Source organism: Numida meleagris, chromosome 11, assembly GCF_002078875.1.
Source record: "Numida meleagris isolate 19003 breed g44 Domestic line chromosome 11, NumMel1.0, whole genome shotgun sequence".
Lineage (NCBI taxonomy): Eukaryota > Metazoa > Chordata > Aves > Galliformes > Numididae > Numida > Numida meleagris.
Window position 1 is genome coordinate 14,581,246 of NC_034419.1, and position 19,380 is coordinate 14,600,625.

General features: G+C 46.8%; 1 long non-coding RNA gene across 3 annotated transcripts in view; it reads left to right on the forward strand.

Annotated features, from left to right (window-relative positions):
• Positions 1-19,380, forward strand: part of LOC110404807 — a 68,721-nt gene that overhangs the window by 44,944 nt on the left and 4,397 nt on the right. Inside the window, exon 3 of one of the 3 annotated variants that reach the window (XR_002442497.1) lies at positions 6,042-6,591. The exons of the other annotated variants lie outside the window; for them this stretch is intronic. This is a non-coding gene — a long non-coding RNA (uncharacterized LOC110404807). The remainder of the gene's footprint in view (positions 1-6,041; positions 6,592-19,380) is intronic. 3 annotated transcript variants of the gene reach the window in all.

Consider the following 19,380-nt stretch of genomic DNA (forward strand, 5'->3'; position numbering starts at 1 on the left):
TCTCCCTGCTATTCTTGGATGAGGAATAAACGGTCCCTGAGTAAATGTTGCATTGAAATCCATTGAGAAAAAATTAAACTTTTATATTACTTACTGGGAAAAATGATGATTCTACAAGCTGACGTTAAGGGACAGATTTTCAACATTATTCACCCATTGAAAATAGCTCCTATTGTTCCCAAGTTCAAAAGCCTCTCTCGTTATTGCAGCTTTGTCCTAAATGTGTAGTGGAGCAGTTGGGCTCAGGCTCTCCAAACCCAGCTGCAAAGCCATGCGACTGGGCCATGCAGTTACCGCCGTGTCATGCAGGGATGGTGCCCACCATGGGTCACAAGGAGCTGCTGCCATCAACTCCCGGCCCTTGATAAATGCACGCAGTGTAAAAATCTGATTTGCTGTGAGATTAGGGGAGCATAATCTCATTAGTTACTATATGCCGCACCGGCCCATCCTGCCACCCACTTTGCATCCTCACTGTTCTGGGGTTGCACAGTGACTTAGGGCTTTGATTAAAGGCTGATTGCACAGATAGCAATCCTGCCATCTCTGCTGGCACTGCATGGAGCTGTGCAGGTGTGCCCTGGTTTGTCCTCCTCTGTGGTGGATGTCTCTGAAGGGCCACTCACTGGTTAACCCCCATCCTGGGACATGCTTATCATGGAATCAGAGAATCGGTTGAGTTGGAAGGGACCACTAAGGGCCATCTGATCCACCCCCCCTGCAATGCACAGGGACACCCACAGCTCCATCAGGTGCTCAGAGCCCTGTCCATCCTGACCTTGAGTGTCTCCTGGGATGGGGCATCCACCACTTCTGGCAACCTGTGCCAGGTCTCCTCTGCCCTTATTGGAAAAAACCTTTTCCTTACATCCAATCTAAATCTCACCTTTTTTAGTTTGAAACCATTTCCTCTTGTCGTGTCACAGTAGACCCTGTTAAAAAGTCTGTCCCCTTTCTTCTTATAGACTCTCTTAGATAATGAAAGGCCACTCTCAGGTCTCCCCGGAGCTTTCTCTTCTCCAAGGTGAACCTTTCTCTGTATAGACCCCTGTCTCTACCAGATGTCTCCATCTTACTCATCTCAAAGGGCTCTTCCTACCAGTAATGCTAACTGGCATGCCTGAATCTCTCTGCAGAACATTTTCCAAAATATCACATTGTTTTTACCTATTTTCCTTCTTGTTTGAAGGCAAATCACCCTGATTTGCATTTGCAAAATGAAGATTAACATGCTAGTGATCATACTAATAGTACATGCACTGATTCTTACAGGAAAATGCTTGGGAAGGACCAGGATCCAAATTGCATGACACGTGTTACAGGTAACAGGGCCACAGAACCACAGAACCACAGAATCACAGAATGGTAGGGGTTGGAAGGGACCTCTGGAGATCTCTCAGTCCAACCTCTCATCTAAAGCAGGTTCCCCACAGTAGGTTGCAGCTCTCTGGGTGACATCAATAAAAAAGGTGGCAATTCTCCAGGTTTTCCGGGAGTTCATTTACTCACATTCCTTTCTGGTGCACGGGATGAAAATCCTTCTTTAATTAAAATTGCTCCTAAGCTCCCAGTACCGCAACGCTGACCAGGGCCACGCTGAGCACCGTGCACCCTCCCATTTCCATCAGCCTCATGCAGCCACTTCAGGACAAGTTGTGGATCTCCTTAAACTGATAAGAAAAGAAGAAAACAGGACAGTTTCCAGTGTGAATGCACCAACCAGGAGCTGCCAGGGGTGCCTGCACACAGCCATGGCGCCGCGTCTGTGCTCCAGCACTCTGCGTTGTTTCTTCTCGGCAAAGCAACTCAAATACTTCCCTGCAATGCAAAATATTTTGGAAGCTAAAGATAGTTCAGGCTGAAAGGCAGACATCTAACTGACCCTGACCAAATAAATACGAGTTATGAGGAATTCTTAGTGAAAATAAATCCCCATAGGAATGGAGCTTGTTACCGAAGCAGGGCAGGAGGCTGCGGTGGCTGTAGGCTCCACCTGTGAACATCTGTCCATCCATTGGAACAGTTCTGGGGGTGGGGACGGGGACGGGGAGTGCCCACAGTTTCTGCTAATGGCATCAAAACATGCAGCAGGTGAAGGAAATCACAATACTGCCGTACATTGCAATGGACCTGTTCTGTCCTCTAGATTCAGTGACTCCAAACACTATTAACAGAGATGGATGTCCTTTCTTTGAGTTTTCTTGCTTTTGATTGAGGAGGCAAAGGAATCAGGTGGAACTCTAGGAAAACATAAGACTGATCACAGAAAGTATCCTTCTTTTACACATATTAGGTATGTGCCATTACCGTTTGGGCATGGTGTGGGTGGGTTGATGGTTGGACAAGATGGTCTCAGTGGTCTTTTCCAACCTCAGTGGTTCTATGATTACCTTCTTCACCTTCTTCTAACGAAGACTGTGTTGGGCTGCAGCTGCTGTCACCTGCTGGTGGTGGCAGGACATTGATGCTGAGCAGAAGTTACTGCTGTACTTGCTATACTATGTTGATAATTGACACAAAAAGTGTAGTTGGTTATATAAATACAGTGTCAAATAAACAGACCAGAAGAGGATTGAGAAAAGACACTGGAGATCCAGGAATGTGTTTGTAGAGTGTGAATCCTTTTGTCTGACCTTTCAGTGGCAAGGTAGCTTGGTGTCATATGTTGAAGCCTTGCTGTCTCATGAGATGTTTCTCGTTTCCCTACTGTGAGGCCAATTCCCTTGGCCTGAGGGGATCAAAAGCAGTGCCCAGTGCTTGCAAGGATGCACCCATGGTACTGCTGAGGCTACCCCAGGCACACACAGACTCAGTCCTTGGGAACAAAGAACAGACAAGATGATGGAAAAGATTGGCATAATCAGATGAGAAAATTTCTCTCCTACTTAACAGCACTAGCTGCCATTGTTTTTATTTCCTGGGGCTAAACTAGGGCTATTTTGCTCAGAGTGGGAGTAAATCCCATTTTGAAATATCACAGTGAATATTAGCCATTAGAAATGCCTTGATAAAAACACCAGATACAGCTGCAGCAATCAAAAGGAATATGCCAGAGATGATTTCACTGCCCCAGAAGCTGATGAGCTTGTTGGAGGAAGGCACTATTATTAGCTCCAGCAGACACTTGCAGCTTGCCTTGCTAGTACAGTGCTCGTGAGAGCTGTTTTCCAGTGTGCTTTATCACAGAGCTCGAAGTCTGTGTGGTCTCCATCCCATGTGGCCATCCTGCATGGGATGGGAGGATGGGGGATGCCAGCTATGAATTATGCCACAGGTTCCATGGACAACTCCATGCACCTACTCCAGCTGCTTCAGCTCCACTTTTCTGCGCAGAACAAAGGAATTTGAGTGTGGGGATTATGTTCTGCTGCCTTTGTTGGAAGATGTAGAGAGGAACCTACTATGGAGTTTTATTCCACAGGCAGCCCTGGGCTGCTGCTTAGTAAGGATGTTGCTCCAGTCTCTGCAGACCTGGTAGCTTCCTCATTTTATGTAGTGGTGACTAAGCAATGAGCCCTATGGCCATGCTGGAATCCTGTTGGGGACCTGCATCTCAGAGCAGTGCTGTATGAGGACAAGCCCAGCAGGTGGGTGCCACGGCAGAGTCCTTCAGCAAGCTTTGACCACGTTTGATGTCAGGGGGAGATGGACTTAATGGCTCAGCTTGACTTGAAAGCTGGTGGATGTGAGACTGTTCGCTTTCTCGTTTGGCCAAGGCAGATTCATTTTACTTAATGTGGCTAGTGCTGCTGGGCAGGGCAGGGAGGGAAACGAGATCAAAGTTTGACCGATGCCTTCAAAGCCAAGTGACGTATCTTCTGATTGGGCTCTTAACTAAAAGCTGTGCAGCCACCCTTTGAAAATGCAAGGTCCTGAGTGTAAATGTTCCATTATGCATGGGAAAAACCGACAGCCAACGCTTTTATCAGCAAGAGTGATCAGGGCTGGCCATTAGCCTAACGCAGCACTGAGAGGACAAAAAGTGGTCCTATTGGTGTGGTTCAGAGGTGTGCAATGAGTTTTCCTCTTTGAGGGGAAGGACTTGGGCAGCTACTGAGCTGCGGAGGATGAATTCAGCCAATACAGCAAAGCCTGAGCACCTTGGCACCATGGCAGTTTGGTGTACAAGGGAGCTCTACTGGCTCTCAATCTCTGGTCATGGTATTTTGGGTGATTCACTGGAGTTTTGATCCTGAATGTGTTTTGGTCTTGGTTCTCTCTTGGTAGATGGAAAATGCTTCCTTGCCTCCAAGGGGCTTTGGGCAACAAATCAGTTCTCACCACTGAGGTGCTCACAGACTGAGGTGATGAGAAACCTATAAAAACAAATCCCACTCACTCAGAGCTGAAGGAAATGAAATGGGAAACAAATGTTCGCCCCAGATCAGAATGAGTGCAGAGGAATCGCTCTCTCAGTCAGAAAAAAAAAGAAAAAAAGAAGAAGCAATTCTGCACATTTAGGTCTCCATTTGGTGTCAAACTGCACAGCTGTGAGTACTCCAGGGTGGAATGACAACCAATCCCTGAGGTTGCTGTTACGAATCCCGCGCCTTCAGAAATACGACAGTTTTAAACAATTTGTTCCTAATTGAAAGAGGTCACATGAGACTGACTTTACAAAGTTTACATAACAAAGAGTAATTCTGTTAAGCAAAATGATTAATTCCTGTCATTGCACATCAAACGGCGTAGTTACAAAACAGTATTGTCTATATTCGCATTGCATTGAAAGCCATTTTTTCTCCAGTTTCCCTTCCCATAACGGAACCTTTTGACAGAGCCTTAACTCTTTGGTGTTATTCAGTGGAGGAATTTGTGAATGGGAAGCGAGTAGGCTGCTGCAGATGTGTGAGATGTGTAACACTGGTGTGGTGGCAGGCAAAAGACAACAGCTCTTTAGAGGGGACCCGGCTTACCCAGGATCCCGTTGCACTGAGAAATGCTTGCCTGTACAATGCGTTGGTTGTCGCCCTTCCATGGTACAATGAGGCATTGAGGCAGAGTCACAGCCCCAAAATGGCAGATTGTTCCTTTGAAATGCTTCCACGGTGTGCTGAACAGATGTGCTATGGGCTCAGTAACGCCAGCAGCTGAGTAATTTGGTGCTTGGGTTGTCTGGGAGAACGTGGGTATCTTCAAGCCCATTAAGCTGCTAGCTTACAAGTGCATGGGGTGGGACACTGGCTGTGCAGAGACTGAGAAACTTGCATAGTCCTTACATAATATGCATAGATCTGACACCAAGAGAACCTTTGGATTTGGAGCAGCTCTGTTACTGCTCCCTCTAGGAAGGGAGGCTGTCTACATGCCTAAGTGGCTACAAGGAGGCCGCTACCCTGCACATAGGGATGGGGTGCTTGGTTGTCCTCAGGACAAAGCTGTGCCTGTGAGTGCTGGGGGACACCTTCCCAACTCAGTGGGCAATGAGGTGGTCTCTGCAGCTTGTACATGCTGCTTCTGATGAGCATAAGTGGACTGGGAAAGGCTGAGAAGCACTGGGGTGCACAGAGAACCTTACTTGCAGTTTGGGTTGGTGTTAAAGCCCACTGCTGGATTTTAATATGAAGTCTCCAACACACCATGAAGTTTTGTGACACTCCTGCTCCTGCCTGCTTGTCCCTCTGCTCCCCTTTTTATCCCCAAGACAATCTCTTTCCTACTTGGCCAGCGACCATGGCAGCCACAGAGGTAGGAACTGCTGAGACCAGTGAGAGTATGAGGGACAGATGACATAAATCTGTGCTTAGTCAGGCTTCAGTTCTGCAGCTGCTGGAATTCCCTGTTTGATCAAACAGTTTGGGATATGCTTGTGTCTAAAACTACCTTTTTTGCCTAGTCTGTGGAGTAGAACTGACTCACTCTTTAGAAGTTTTTCTCTCTCGCTTATTTTATGTAGAGCACATATTTGCTCATTTTGTATTTGTTTTTTTTTTAATCATTACACTCCCTTTCCCTCCCTTTCTGCAGACTCCTCTCGTGTCTCTCCTTCCCTGCCTGCCTTTCAATTCAAAGCCCTGTTGGAGTTCTTCATTCTCTTCTAGGGCTGAGTCACTGACTTTTGTCAGTCTCCCACCATGGATAGCAGAGGGGAGGGAGAATAGAAAGAAGAAACAGACAGAAATTGCTTCAACACCAGCCAAAAGTTGCATAAAAAGGCCCAAATGTTATGGAATCTGAAACAAAATCAAGCACAAACAATTCCTGCCAAATCTCCTTTGAAATGCTGGAAATCTGGAAGCGTTCAGTGCAGCTAAATGGCAGCTTTCTAGCCTGGATGCCAGTGGAGTGGTCAGGGCAAGAATCTTGCTTTGCAGGTGGGATGTCCATGTTCTTGATCCCATCCAGGCAGCCAGGCCCTGCACCTCTTCCCTGCTGGGAGGACATTTGCTTTGCAAAGAGACGATGCCAAGGCTGTTGTTGAAATGTGGAGGACTGATCACCAACACGAGTCGGGGCCTGAGTCAATCTGGTGAGCACACACTGGAGTGGTGCAGAGGACCTCTGCCTGCTTTCAGCCCTGGTTGTGTGAAGACCAAGCCTTAGAGTCCAGTTTTTCTAAGACCTTCCCAACCTGTGTGCCCAGGCTGCCAGGTAAGCAGTAAAAATATGTCCCCTATGCAAATTATCCAGTACATCTTTTTCCCAATATTTTCATAGTAATTGATCTTGTATCCAATTACTTAGAAATCTGCCAAGACTAATTAACATATCTTGGATGAGGGCAAGCTTTGTCATATTGAAATCAGACTCATTTTTATTCTAGAAGAAAGTCCTGGCCTCCCTATGGAACCCAGAGTCCCAAAGCCTCTTTGAAACCCCTGCAGTCAGGCCATTGCTTTCCCCATTCAATGGGAGATGATGGAACAAAAATTCTTGCTGGCTTGCAGCAGAAGGATCCACCTCTCCCAGATCTTTTCTTGGAGAAACAAAGATTGGAAGTTGCTCCACGAGGGCTTTTAAGCTAGACTTTGTCCTTGTTTTTTGTTTATCTCCCAGGAGAGGCATTTTGTTCTCCATTGACTATGAGAGTACTAATCTCACTGTCACACCTCCCACGTCAAACACCAGTCCCCTTGACACCCACCACCTTACAATGTTTTTCAGGGCCCCATGACCAACCCAAGAAGGTTTGCACTCAGCTCTGAAAGCAAGGAGTAGGTGAAGGTTCATTTCAATGTATGTGCACTAAAATCCACTTTGGCCATAAAAGGGTATCACTTGCAAGTCCCAGGCATTTTCGACACCTCTTGCTATAAATCTAAGCAGTTTAAACTATATTTACTTATTTATTTGTGCCACCGGCTAATCTGTTCAGTTGGGAAAGCAGATTTTGTATTGCTTGTCATTTCAGACTTTTTTTCCATCTCTTTCATGTGCTAAATCTCAAGATCTGTAATGTTGCAATCCATTTTTCTCCATAAAAGTGTTTAGTAACGATAGATTAGATTGGCCCTTCTGACAGATTAGATAGGTTTTTCGTTTTGGCCTTTGATGAAATTACATGGAGAGCACGAGGCAAGTAGTAAAAAATGGCCTCGCAGTGAAAGGTTTGACTTCTTATCTTCATAGATTAGCACCCTGCCTCTGCAAACAGCTTCAAGAAAGCTTAATGAGTCTGTGGGGACTGGCTGTTATCAAGAATAGTTGCTCTCCGGGGACTTGAAGGGCAAGGAGCAGCCACTTTGATTTAATGAGTAAAAATATACTGTGCTGCCCACTGCAAGGGCTGTATGACACGCGGCCATGGGCTTTCTTACTGCTGCACAGACATTGTCTTCTCTCTCTGTGTCTCATCTACATTTATCTCAAAATATTTTGGGAAATCCCAGTGCAGCCAGTGGGACCAGTGCAGGTAAGAGAGATGGCCAGCGAGGAGAGGGACAGTAAGTCCTGGTGTCTTGAACAGGACACAGATTGGCAAAAGAGCATGATTTCCACCTAATAGAGAGAAGTCTAAAGACATCACCTGGTCCATCTACACCTCTCCCAAGATATGTATTCATGGCAAACCAACATGGAGCATCTCTGCCATTCCCTATGAACTGGGTAGGATTTTTTGGAAGCTGTAAGATGAATACACAGAGTGCCCGTGATGAACCATGCTCTGAAGCAGCCACCAGCATTCAGAGCACACTGGGCCCCTGGAAGGTGCTTGGGCAAAGCAGAAACCAAAGCTCTTATGTCTTCTTCAGTGGAAAATGTGTTGGAAGAGCCTTTGATGAAAACTCCTTGCAGAGAGTCTGGGACACATGAAATGTGCTGAGATCATGACACAAGTCAGCTGTTTCTAGGAAGAGCAGGGGTGAGCTGAGCTTGTAGAAGGCACGGAGGATGCAGCACCAAGATTTCAGTCACCCACATTCAAAGCCTGGTAACTGAAACGGGTGTGTAGAAAGGCTGAGTGAGGGCAATGGGGACTCTGCCGGAGAAGAAGCTGAAGCAGCTTGTTTAGTCTGGCAAGGACAAAGGGCGACGGGGTGGTCTCTATAAATATACATTTGTAAGGCAAGGCCCCATATTTATTTCTTTTTTAATTAGCTCGTGTTAAAAAATGGGAAACTCGATTTTGTTTTTTGAAAAATAAATGTAGTAGAGATCCCAGTCATTTCCACACCTCAGAATCCTGAAATGGCTCTATTTTATGGAACTTTCTAAGCATTCCCTTTTCACTTTTATCTCGTTTTCCAGTGGCCCATGTTCCCCGGTAGCAGGAGGCAGAGGGTCCTGCTGAGGGGGCCCTTTATCTGCAGGGTCTGTGGGAACCAGTCTGTTTGCAGGCTGAAAGAGGACGATATCCTCCTGTGTGACATTTCTGATCCCCAGAAGTGCCCTGTGCTTCCTCCCACAGCAAGAGCATAGCATGGAATATCTCATGGCAGCTCCACCCCAGACTACTGCTTTTATTTTTAATGAACTCAGAATGTTCTCATTTCAGCGGGCCTTTGCACTGTGGCTCAGTGCCTCGAGGACTGTCCTGGTCTCGGAACGGCTGCGAGATCACATCCCTACAGGGCAGAGACCTGGTTTTCATCTGGCTGTGTGGTGCAGTGCCCTATGGCAGCGCTGCAGCTCCCGGGACCTTCTCTGGGGCCGAGCTGGGCGCAGAGCCGCCAACCCGGCACAGAGCTGCTGGGATGCTGAAAGGGCTCTCACAAAGCACAGCAGGTGACTGCGCTGAGCGAGGATGTGGCCTCCCCAGCTCAGGAATGCTGGAGTTGCTTTCTTTTTCTTTTTTTCTTTTTTCTTTTTGACCAAAAGAAAGAAAAGACCAGCGTGAAGCATTTGTAGATTTCTGAAGCCATTCTCGCCCTGCAGCTCCCACCCATGGAAAAGCCTACGGGGTGTCAAGGTAACATCTCTTCCCCGCAGAAGAGCCTTTCCCAGAAAATGGAGATCTGGCTCCCTTTTGGCTCTTCTTGCAGAGAAGAACTTTTTCACCTTTTTTGAGGGGGAGGAGGGAAGACAGTGCCCCCAGTCCACATTTCAGCTTCTTAGTTCCAACAGGTTTCATACTTTCCAAACGCAACCATTCCCCTGCAATTTTTCAAATAAGCAATTTATTTTAGAAATAGCACCTCAGCCTCGGGGAACCGCTATCTGTGCAACTGGTTTTTATTAACTGTGGAGAGGGACTCCTGGGGGGGTGAAAAGAAGAGCTTTCTGGAGATGGGAACACAGCCCTAATTTGTACTTCTTTATTTATTTTACAAAAGGCATGGAAATTGCACAGCGTCCCAAGGATTAGCTCAGTCTCCTTGCCTTACTCTGGGTACTGCTTGTATTCTGGGGAAATCACTTGAAATTTCAGAGCCATCTCCTTGTACAAAGGTTATGTCATTAACATGCATGTTCCTTGGCAGCGGCTCCACGTGCTTTTCGAACCAGGAAGGCATTTTTTATCTTGCTTGCGTTTGAAAGGTGGAAAAGCTGTTTTTCCATTAGGGCAGATCATCAAGGGAAATACTTCAGGCTGGAAGAAATCAGTCATGGGAGTGTCGGTTCAGCTGTGCAGGGCCCCCTAGGAGAGCTCAGAGGAGTTTGCCTCTGTCTGGACTCCATCTCACACAGCCTCCCACTGAGCTCAATGGCTTTTTGGGGAAGAGGGTTCCCAGGAAGCTTCTGTGAGGATTTTTGGGCATCCAGTGCAAGATGATGGTGGTACAGCTGGGCTTGCTTGGCACAGAGAAAGAGAGACTACATGAGGACTCGTGACTTGTGACACGTTCTGACAGTGTAAACTGTGCAAGATGCTTTTGGCAAAAGGTGGCTTTATTTTGCCCGTGACCTGCACCCTGAGCTGGCCCTGCATCATGCCATGTCTGGAAGCATTATGCCATGCAGTCTGGGGCAACCTGGATGAATTCAGTTTCATTTGCTTCACATGAATCCATGGGCTTTTATGCTGCAGCAGGAGGACGAGTGGGAATGAAGGAACCATTTTTACCAGCACAGCTGGATCCAGGAGGGAAATTCTGTGCACAGGATGTGTTTAGGAGCAGCAGGGCCCCCCAGCAAGGTGGGACACAGCTCCTTCAGCCCCCCTCTGTGCAGAGCTCTGCCTGCCCCACGCTGCTGCACACCCCCGGGATGAGTTCATCTTTTGGCCTGAAAATCCACACAGTTGTTTTACTGTTTGCTCTGTGCCTGTAACAAACACTCCTGATAATGCCTTGCTGCTGTTTTTCAAAACCTCTTCTTTTAGGAGTGATCTCGTACATCAGGGATGCTCAGTTACTGAGAAAACGAGAGCTGCTGTTTTAGGGGGAAACAGGGTTGCAGAGACGTGGTGGTTCTATGAAACCACACAACAAAGCTGGGGACAGAGGCATGAAAGGACACAGCTGTTCTGTCACCAAGCCCTCCTTCCTGGGGCTGCAGCGGGAGGGGGCAAGGCAGAGCCATGGTGCAAGGACTGACCGTGAGACCCCAGCGCTGCTCTGGGACAGGGCATGAGGCCTCTGGGGCATGAACCAGGCGCTGGCTCTACTACCAGCCCCATTTCCAGCCAACATTGACTGAAATAATGTCCTCAGCTGATTCTGTTTCTCTCCCTAGAGAGAGGACACACACGAGAAGGCAAGGTGACAGGGAGAGCCACAACCGGGTGTCCTCTGCCTGGCAGGCGGCCAGAGACGGGTCCCTCTTCCCTCACGATGTGCAGGCACTGCCCTCTAGTGCTTCTGCCTTTGGACATCGCTGGAAATATTAAAGAGAAAAAGTGCTATCGCAGCAAGAGCAAAGCTCCCAGTTGGCACTGGGATGTTACCCCCAGAGAGTCACCGAGAAAGCTGGGATTGTGAATGATTGGTGGTAGATCTGCAAAGATGTGCTCTCCCAGTGGTGCCTCATGTCCACGTCGTGGCATCCAGAATCCCTGCAAGATTGTGGCACATCCCAGCATAGATCTGTGCTGGAATGGGCCCAGACAGATCTGTGTTGAGATATGCCCATACATTCTTCTGTTGGGATATGCCCACACAACCCACCACACTTTGCTGACACATAAATGGCACTTTGCAGCCAACAGGTGATTCCCAACACGTGTAGCCGAATTCCTGATGAAACAAATACCATTTGTATAAATGCAGACAGAGTTTGAATACACTCTGAATTCAGAAAATAGAATTGTTGATTTAGATTAGGGACTTATTTTGTATTTGCCTTCCTTTTTTTTTCCTTTAAGAAATGCTTTTTATTATCTTGCAAGTGCTAAACTTTTTATTGCCTCATTTCTACTTCTCAATCACAATTTGCTTGCTGTTGGCTCCCAGTTTGAATCAGTTCTGCTTTCCTAAAGGGAAAAACGCTTTCATTTGGATGCATGTATGTTTAATACAAAAAAAAAAAAAAAAACAACAACAACAAAAAACCAACCCACCTCTGGGTTTAAAAGAAATTTTCATTAGTACCCTTGGGAGCAGGAGAAAAGCTTTTCTATTAAAACACAATGAAAGAGGAAATTTGATCCATATGATTCACCACACAGCCTCTTCCTTCTCATTTCTGGCAGCATCTTCTGAGGATGTCTTTTATCTTCATATCATCTTGGCTGACACCAGCCCCAATCCATGTGCCCTCCCAACACACTTAAGCACAGTCTTGCTGCTGAAAGTGCTTCCCTTTCCTCAGCAAGGACGATGGTGGATGGGCTGGTGGTAGCAAGAGGTGTCTCCCTTGGAAAAGTGATACTTTGAGAAGTGCCTCAGTTCCTTTGAATGAATGCAGTTTCACTTTGGACAAACTTTTTGCTCCTCTCCAAGCTCCAACTGGCTAAATTGCCTCCACTGAAACATCCTTTCCAAAACCAAGATGACTTTGGTTGACACATAATTATCCTGGTTTGATATCAGAACAAGAATCAGGGTATCTCTCCCTGGGACAGCATGAATGTCTATGGACAGTGCTTTGCAGTTTCCTGTTGTAATTGGTACTTTGGTACTTCATCCCCAATGCAGATGGTGCAACATCAACAGAAGAGATTAAACAGAACCACATCTCCACGTCAGCATCTTCCTTATGTGGCCAAAAAGTAACTCTTTCTTTTTAGTGGGTTGAAGCTCTTAGTTAAGTCTCACTTCTCAAATGATATTTCACTGCTACAGTAAATGATCAATTTCTGCTCCTTGTAGCCAAGGTCAGGTGTGAGAGAATAATAGTCTCCTACCTTAGCTTTGCACACGGCGTAGAAATGATTTATTGCATTTCTAAAAGAGGATGCTTGACATTTTGAAAATGCAATGTAGTGCAACAGTAATTAAGCAAAAAGTAGACTGCTGAACAATTGATTGCCACTGTCAGCAAAGCCTGATTAACTCAGATGCTTGAAGAACTGTTTCTGCCACCTATGAATTAAAGATTAGTAATTAAATTTATGGGCCATGGCCACTGTCTCTGGATGGTACTTCACTTATAAGGGTCCCGATGAGGAATAATCAGATGGAAAAAAAATGTAAGTTGGTAACTCAAAGGCTTTCTACTGAGAGACAGAGGGAAGAGCTCTCGAGGACAGTGCCAGCCTGCACACAGCTGGGTGCAGACTTGTCCATGGCGCCCAGCAAAGGCATGGTTGGCAGGGCAGGTGGAGTCATGGAGTGACGGAGCCATGCTCAGACTGAGTTCAGCATCTCAGTGTTGCTGAGGCCCCACATTTCAGGTCTTCTCTTGTGGACACTGAGCAACAGGAAGGGCTCAGGGGAATTTTCCAACCTTTCACAGACCCCAGATTCGAGGTTTAGGTGTTTATGGATTCAGGCCATGCTTTGGGCAGCGGCTGCTTCTGTCAGGATCCACTGACCCCAGGGCAGGCAAAGGGCAGAGCTGGAACTTGGCCAGCAGATTTTAATGGGAAGTGACAAACTTTTCAGCAAAATGGGACTTTGGGGCTTCGTGAACACATTATTTTTGTCCAAATTCATGAAAGCCATGCCTTCACCATCCGGATTTATTGCAAGCCTATTGAGGTTAGCACTTCCTTTTTGGAGAAAGTTGCAATAACCATGGCTGGCACTGACTCTTGCCCACCTTTGGGATCTCTCCATCACCCCTCATCGCAGGAATGTGGGGCTCTCCACTGATCCCACGTGCTGAGTGTCACTCTGTAAAGCAGATTCTGCGAACGATCCATACTTCCATATTTCAGAGCACTTCAGGTGCCAAGATAAGAGTTAGTTTTCTGGGGAACTCACACCTCAAAAGCCATATTTTGAGTGTCACAGACCTGTGAAAGCCAAGTGTCTTGGACCTCGCAGCTGCTCACTCAAATTGTCCAGTTTGAAGCATCTCATTGCAAAGTGAACTCCATCCCTTTGTGCTCCATGTGAGCACAGCCTTATCCCCATCCAGGGGAGGCACAGAGCTGCTCCAAAGTGCACTGGGGATTACACCTCACACTATGAGGACATCAAAACATCCCCGCTGGGCAGACTGGGGTGGGCAGGGCCACATGGCCAGGGCAACATCACTCATGCACGCAGCCTGAATGGGATAAATAGGCAGCAATTCATATTTCCGTGAGTTTGCACACATTCACACAGCTGTACTGAAAGGAGAAGAAAGAGTTATTTATGATGTGTTCTGAACTATAAATTATATCAAAGTCAAAGCTCAGGGTAATTGCTGCTGAAGTAGATCCAAAGGTTGGCACTATGATTAAATAGCGCTGCTGCCTTTTAGGGGAAATCTAGTTACAGACAAACAACATGGAGGTCAGAAGCAAAATATAATTCAATTCTTAGCTATGAATTAATGAATGTGTTTTAGATTAATTTAAATCCACAAAGAGACTTTGTGTTGCAGAAATATTCATTATGAAGTTTACCAGATTATTCTTCTGGCAGGGATTCAGCTTTCTGGGCTCCTGCAGGTGAACCCACATCTTGCAAAATGAAGCACAAGGAAAGTGCCAGCTTTTCCTGCAAAACGTGTCAGCTTGGATTCTTCTTTGGGAATGCGTTCTCTCCTTTCCAGCTGACCTGTATGATACCTGTGGCTGCTTTGGGTTGGTGTAAGATTGATGGTTGGACTAGAAGATTTTAAAGGTCTTTTCTGACCTTAATGATTCTATGATTCTATAAAGGTGAAATAGAACAACAATTCTGAAAGTGCCATACATGAGCAAGTGGCACTTTTCCATTTTCTGTTCTGGGAGCACAGCCTCTTGCAGGAGAGCTGAGGCTTAAGTGTGTCCTTAAATGTTTCTGGAAAAGTGAAGATCTTCCCAACTGGTGTTTATGGGCGTGTGTGCTGGAAATCTTTTACATTTGAGGTTACTTGGAACACCTCCTGCATGATGATAGTCTCTGGCTGCCTTCCTAATTGTGCAAGGAAAGAGCTCATACAGCCAGTGACAATCCAGGGGATGAAACAAAATGCTTGCGGTGGTCACAGGACTGAGGACAAGCTGTACCCGCAGGCTCACAGCCCTGCCAAGGAGTGCTGAGCTCCAGTCCTTCCTCCAGGGATGGACCAAGCATGGGGAGGAACCTTGACCCCACTGCCCTGTCCTCAGAGGGAGCAGAGACTGGGAGGGACAGTGCTGGCAGGACATGAAAGTGGATCCAACGCTGCCTTGGCTCTGCTCTCCCTCCTCCTCTGTGCACTCACCGTGCTCCTTCCCAGCACTGCAGGGATCTATGATGAGCTTCCACTAGAGTAGAAGGCTGCACATGAAATACCATGGGCACATCTTTCTGTCCCCACCCTGAGCACTGATGGCTTTGTGTTTGCACGAGCCCCTACCGTTGCATTTACAGCAGTGGCAGTTGCCTCTCCTTAGCTGTAATCTGGTGGTTGAGTGGCTTTGCTTTTTAACTTGAGTACAAGTTGTCCGAGCAATGCGCGCTTTGATTCCAGATCAGCTGCTCTTGACAGAAGTGCCTTGCTTTGTGAAATGTTAGTGGCTGAGACGATGCATATGTGTATTATTTGAACATCTGGATTTTTATGACTTGGCATCTCGCTCCCTAATTAACAGCGACATAACACAGCTTTGCAGGGACCTCCAGCGAGGGCAACTGCTGTGGCCAGCACCCTCTCTCATTTGTGACATCGCCCATTGCCCTGAGGCACCTGCATGTTAGGGGAAGCACTGCAGGTCCTAAACACGGCTTGGTCAGTTTTATTTTATTTTTTTAAAGCAGAACATTTTTTTTCTCTTCCTGTAGTTTTATATGGTTTCTTTCACAGAAAGCTGTGCTAGCCCTGGGTAGCCTTACCCTTCCCAGCCCACTGCTCCAGATGGTTTTGCTTTCCTTCAACAGCAAGATCTTTGGTCACAGAGGCCAGCAAGTAATAATTCATCAGCTGTTTTTGGCTGCTCTTAGCTCACAGTCAGGAACCAGGGTGGAAATGCATTTATCATGGACAAGCTCTAGCCATTAAACTTGGACTTTGCCTTCCAAGCACTGCAGTCATTTCTCAGCCCCAAGTTTCTCTCTTTGCTAACAGTAGGGAACCAACTGCAGCTATCTGGGGTGCTCAGGACGTGGTTTCCTTCATCCTTGGGTATGTCCATGTCTGCAGGAGCAGATGGAGACTCTTCCATAGTAATAAAAGGTGATTTCCAGCAGTCACTGACTCAGCCCTGGGCTTTCTGGAAAGCATTCACTTGGCTGAATGCAGACTGTTTCCAGGCACTGTTCACTTCAACTTCCTAAACAGGAATTTATAATTCTGACAGTCCCCAGGATGAGGACATGGTTTAGTGGAAATGGTAGGGATGGGTTGATGGAGTACATGATCTTAGTGGTCTTTTCCAACCTTAATGATTCTGTCTGTCTGTCTGTCTATCTATCTATCTGTCTGTCTATCTATCTATCTATCTATCTATCTATCTATCTATCTATCTATCTATCTATCTATCACCTAAATACTTGGAAGAGGGCAACATGTGGATGCCCTGTCCCTAGAGGTTCTGAAGGCCAGACTGGATGGGACCCTGGGTAGCCTGGTCTAGTGAGTGGCAACCAGCCCACAGCAGGGGGTGGGAACTGGATCAGCTTTAAGGTCCCTTTCAACCCAAGCCATTCTCTGATTCTATGGTATTTGTAACCCTGTTCTATTAAGGGCCCCACATGGGAAGAAGGGCTCTGTGCTGACAGTGCTGTGCTGATGACTGACTCAGATGCTTGATTCAGACTGAAGCTTAGTAAAAGTCTTATACAATTCTGAAGGACTTGGGACAAGACCCATACTAAGCAAAAGAAGAAACTCAAAACTAAAACTCAAACCACAGTGAGAGGAAATTGCAAGAACAGGAATATCTGAAATAAGCAGCACACTGTGATAGGTGGGTTAGGCTCATGGAGACTCCTCAAAAACCATACAGTTAACTGAACCAGGAATGATACTGGGGCCTCCAAGGAATAGATGTAGCAGAGGAATCTTGGCTCCTGAGCTGTAGCTATAAAACTCCAGCCCAGTTTCTCTTCGCCTCCCCCACCCTCTATGGAGGGCAATCTCCCGGTGTCCCCATGTCCCCCTGCAGCCACTGTTCCCATTGCACATCATGGGATGCTGAGGCTCTTGCAAATCAATTAACTGGGAGGTGAGGAGGAAGTTGAAAGACTGCCCAATGGAAAACATGTCAGCTGGAGGTGTATCACCTGCCACCCAAACATCCCCAACTGTTCAGTGCTTTTCTCTTCAAGGCCACCTGGAAAACCTGGTGGAGAGCTTAGCCTCAGCCAGAAGCCCCACTGCTGGCAGCCCTAGCAGGAAATTTGTATCTTGGAGGACAATCAGCGTCAGCAGGACAGGCTGGAGCTAGTCCTAGGAGCACACCTGGAGGACTTGCTGGGCTCTGATCCGCTGCCAGCTCCCCTACATCAGGCCATCCCCAAAAGGGCATCTTGCCCTGACTCCAGTGCCAGAGGGCAATGCCTGCCATCTCTACAGACTCAACCTGCCAGATGCTTATTTTCATTAAACACATTCATTTTATTGCCAGATTTGGAGAGTGTAGACTGTGTGTGTGCTCACTGACCTCTCCTGGCCGGCCTGGGATGCTTGTCAGGGCTGAACCATGCACACAAGTACCTGCGGGAAGGGGTACCACCAGTCACAGCCAGGGTATTGCTTCCAGGTATAGGGCAACACAGGCAGTGGCAGCCCTTGGGGAAATGCTGCAGGTCTTCAGGGTCATCTTCAATTCACAAACTGAATCATCCACATCTGTGATTGCAAGTGGAGCAGAGCACACAACTGGAAGAGGGATCATGGCAACAACGAGCCACCACATAGTGGTTCCAGGAAGACCTGGAAGCAACAAAAATCCATCCCTAACCTGCAGTCTTTGCTGGGGAAAATGGAGGAGTGAAGTAAAGACTGCAAAATCAGGCCCATAGTGAAACAGGGCAGCCTTGGAAATACTAAAGGAAGATCAGCCAAGCCTACAACTCAATATTAAAAAGCAATTGGTGTGTTTTCTTTTCTGTGCCTTCTGCTGCTGTACTAAAAGCGTCTTTTCTTTGTGTGAGAATGCCTTTGTTTGCTTGAAATAGGTTTTCCCACCCCCAAATAAATACTGCTTTGAAAAATCCCATTGTGAAACCCACAGCATTGGGCATTAGGAAGTGAGCCCAGATGGCTCGGAACATCCACGGCGAGGAGAGCCGGCTTTCATCTGACAGTGCTTAAGGATGGTTTGACCTCTCCCTTCCTTTACATGCTGGGAGTTAACTTCTCATGTAGGTGTCCAGCATAAATTCTTCTAATGCAAATTTCCTTGTCAAAACTACAAACAGACATTTGATCAAAGGTCAGCTCTCCTTTGTGTTCCTGTTTGATATAGAAATTTCTATTTCATCTTTGACTGTCATGGTCAGTTAAGGGAACTGCAGCCTGATGGGAAATTACTGATGCATTTCAAGTCCTCTCTCCAATGAGGCTTTTCCCCTCCCCTCTTTCATATCTTATGGGTGTTTTAATTTGAATATGTTTTCATTTTTTAATGGAATAGTTAAATTAGCTTTGAAAATGTAGCAGTATGACACTGAAAATTGTCTGCTTATTAACTGAAGCTCAATTTACTGCTATTTGATACCCCGGGAGCTGATCAAATAACAATTATTCCCTTGCTGCTGGCTTTATTTCATGCTTAACTTGCGGATCTTTCTTTATGGGGCAGCGCCTAAAGGACAGGAATTGCAGCAAATGGAAGGTCTGGGAAAACACTGCATTTATTCTGGGGATTCCCTGGCTTGGATGGACCCAGAAGAGTTGGGGCTCAGCAGAGGAGTGAGCGCTGCTGGCTCATCCTGCCCCGGTGCTGTGAGGAGTGCTAACTCCCATTTATCATCCTCAGAGACAGCAAAAAGAACTGGGATGAGTGAGTCCCTCTGTTGGCAACATTTAAGATTTGCACCTGGGTTTGCAGGCTGGATTATCTGACGAGTATAATTGTCTCCTGAGGGAATAGGAGGCTGTGCACCATCTTCTCTTGGGAGGTCACCCAGGTCTTGCAGCATCCAGTAACGGCCCATGCTGAGAGAGATGTCCTTCACAGTGACAAGAGGCACAACATCTCATTGCCACTGATCTCTTTGAAATAAATCACTCCTTGAAGTACCAGAAACTCTTCCCATAAATCAGGAGGGCATCACCCACCAGCCTGGCTGGCTCACCCAGTGGGATGAGTGATGCCATCAGCCAGCGTGTCCCTGGTGCTACCAGAACCTGGTCCTCCACCAGGGTACGTGCTGGTGCACAAGGGGTTATGCCCACGGAGAAATGCATGTGCCACAGCCCTGCAAATTCTCATGCTGGTGGCAAATGCAAAGGAGGTTTTTTTTTTTTTTTCCCCCTAGATCGCTGCAATTTATTTTGTTTTACAGTTAAATTGATTTAAATATGCGCAGTTACGCATCGCAGTCAAATGAAATA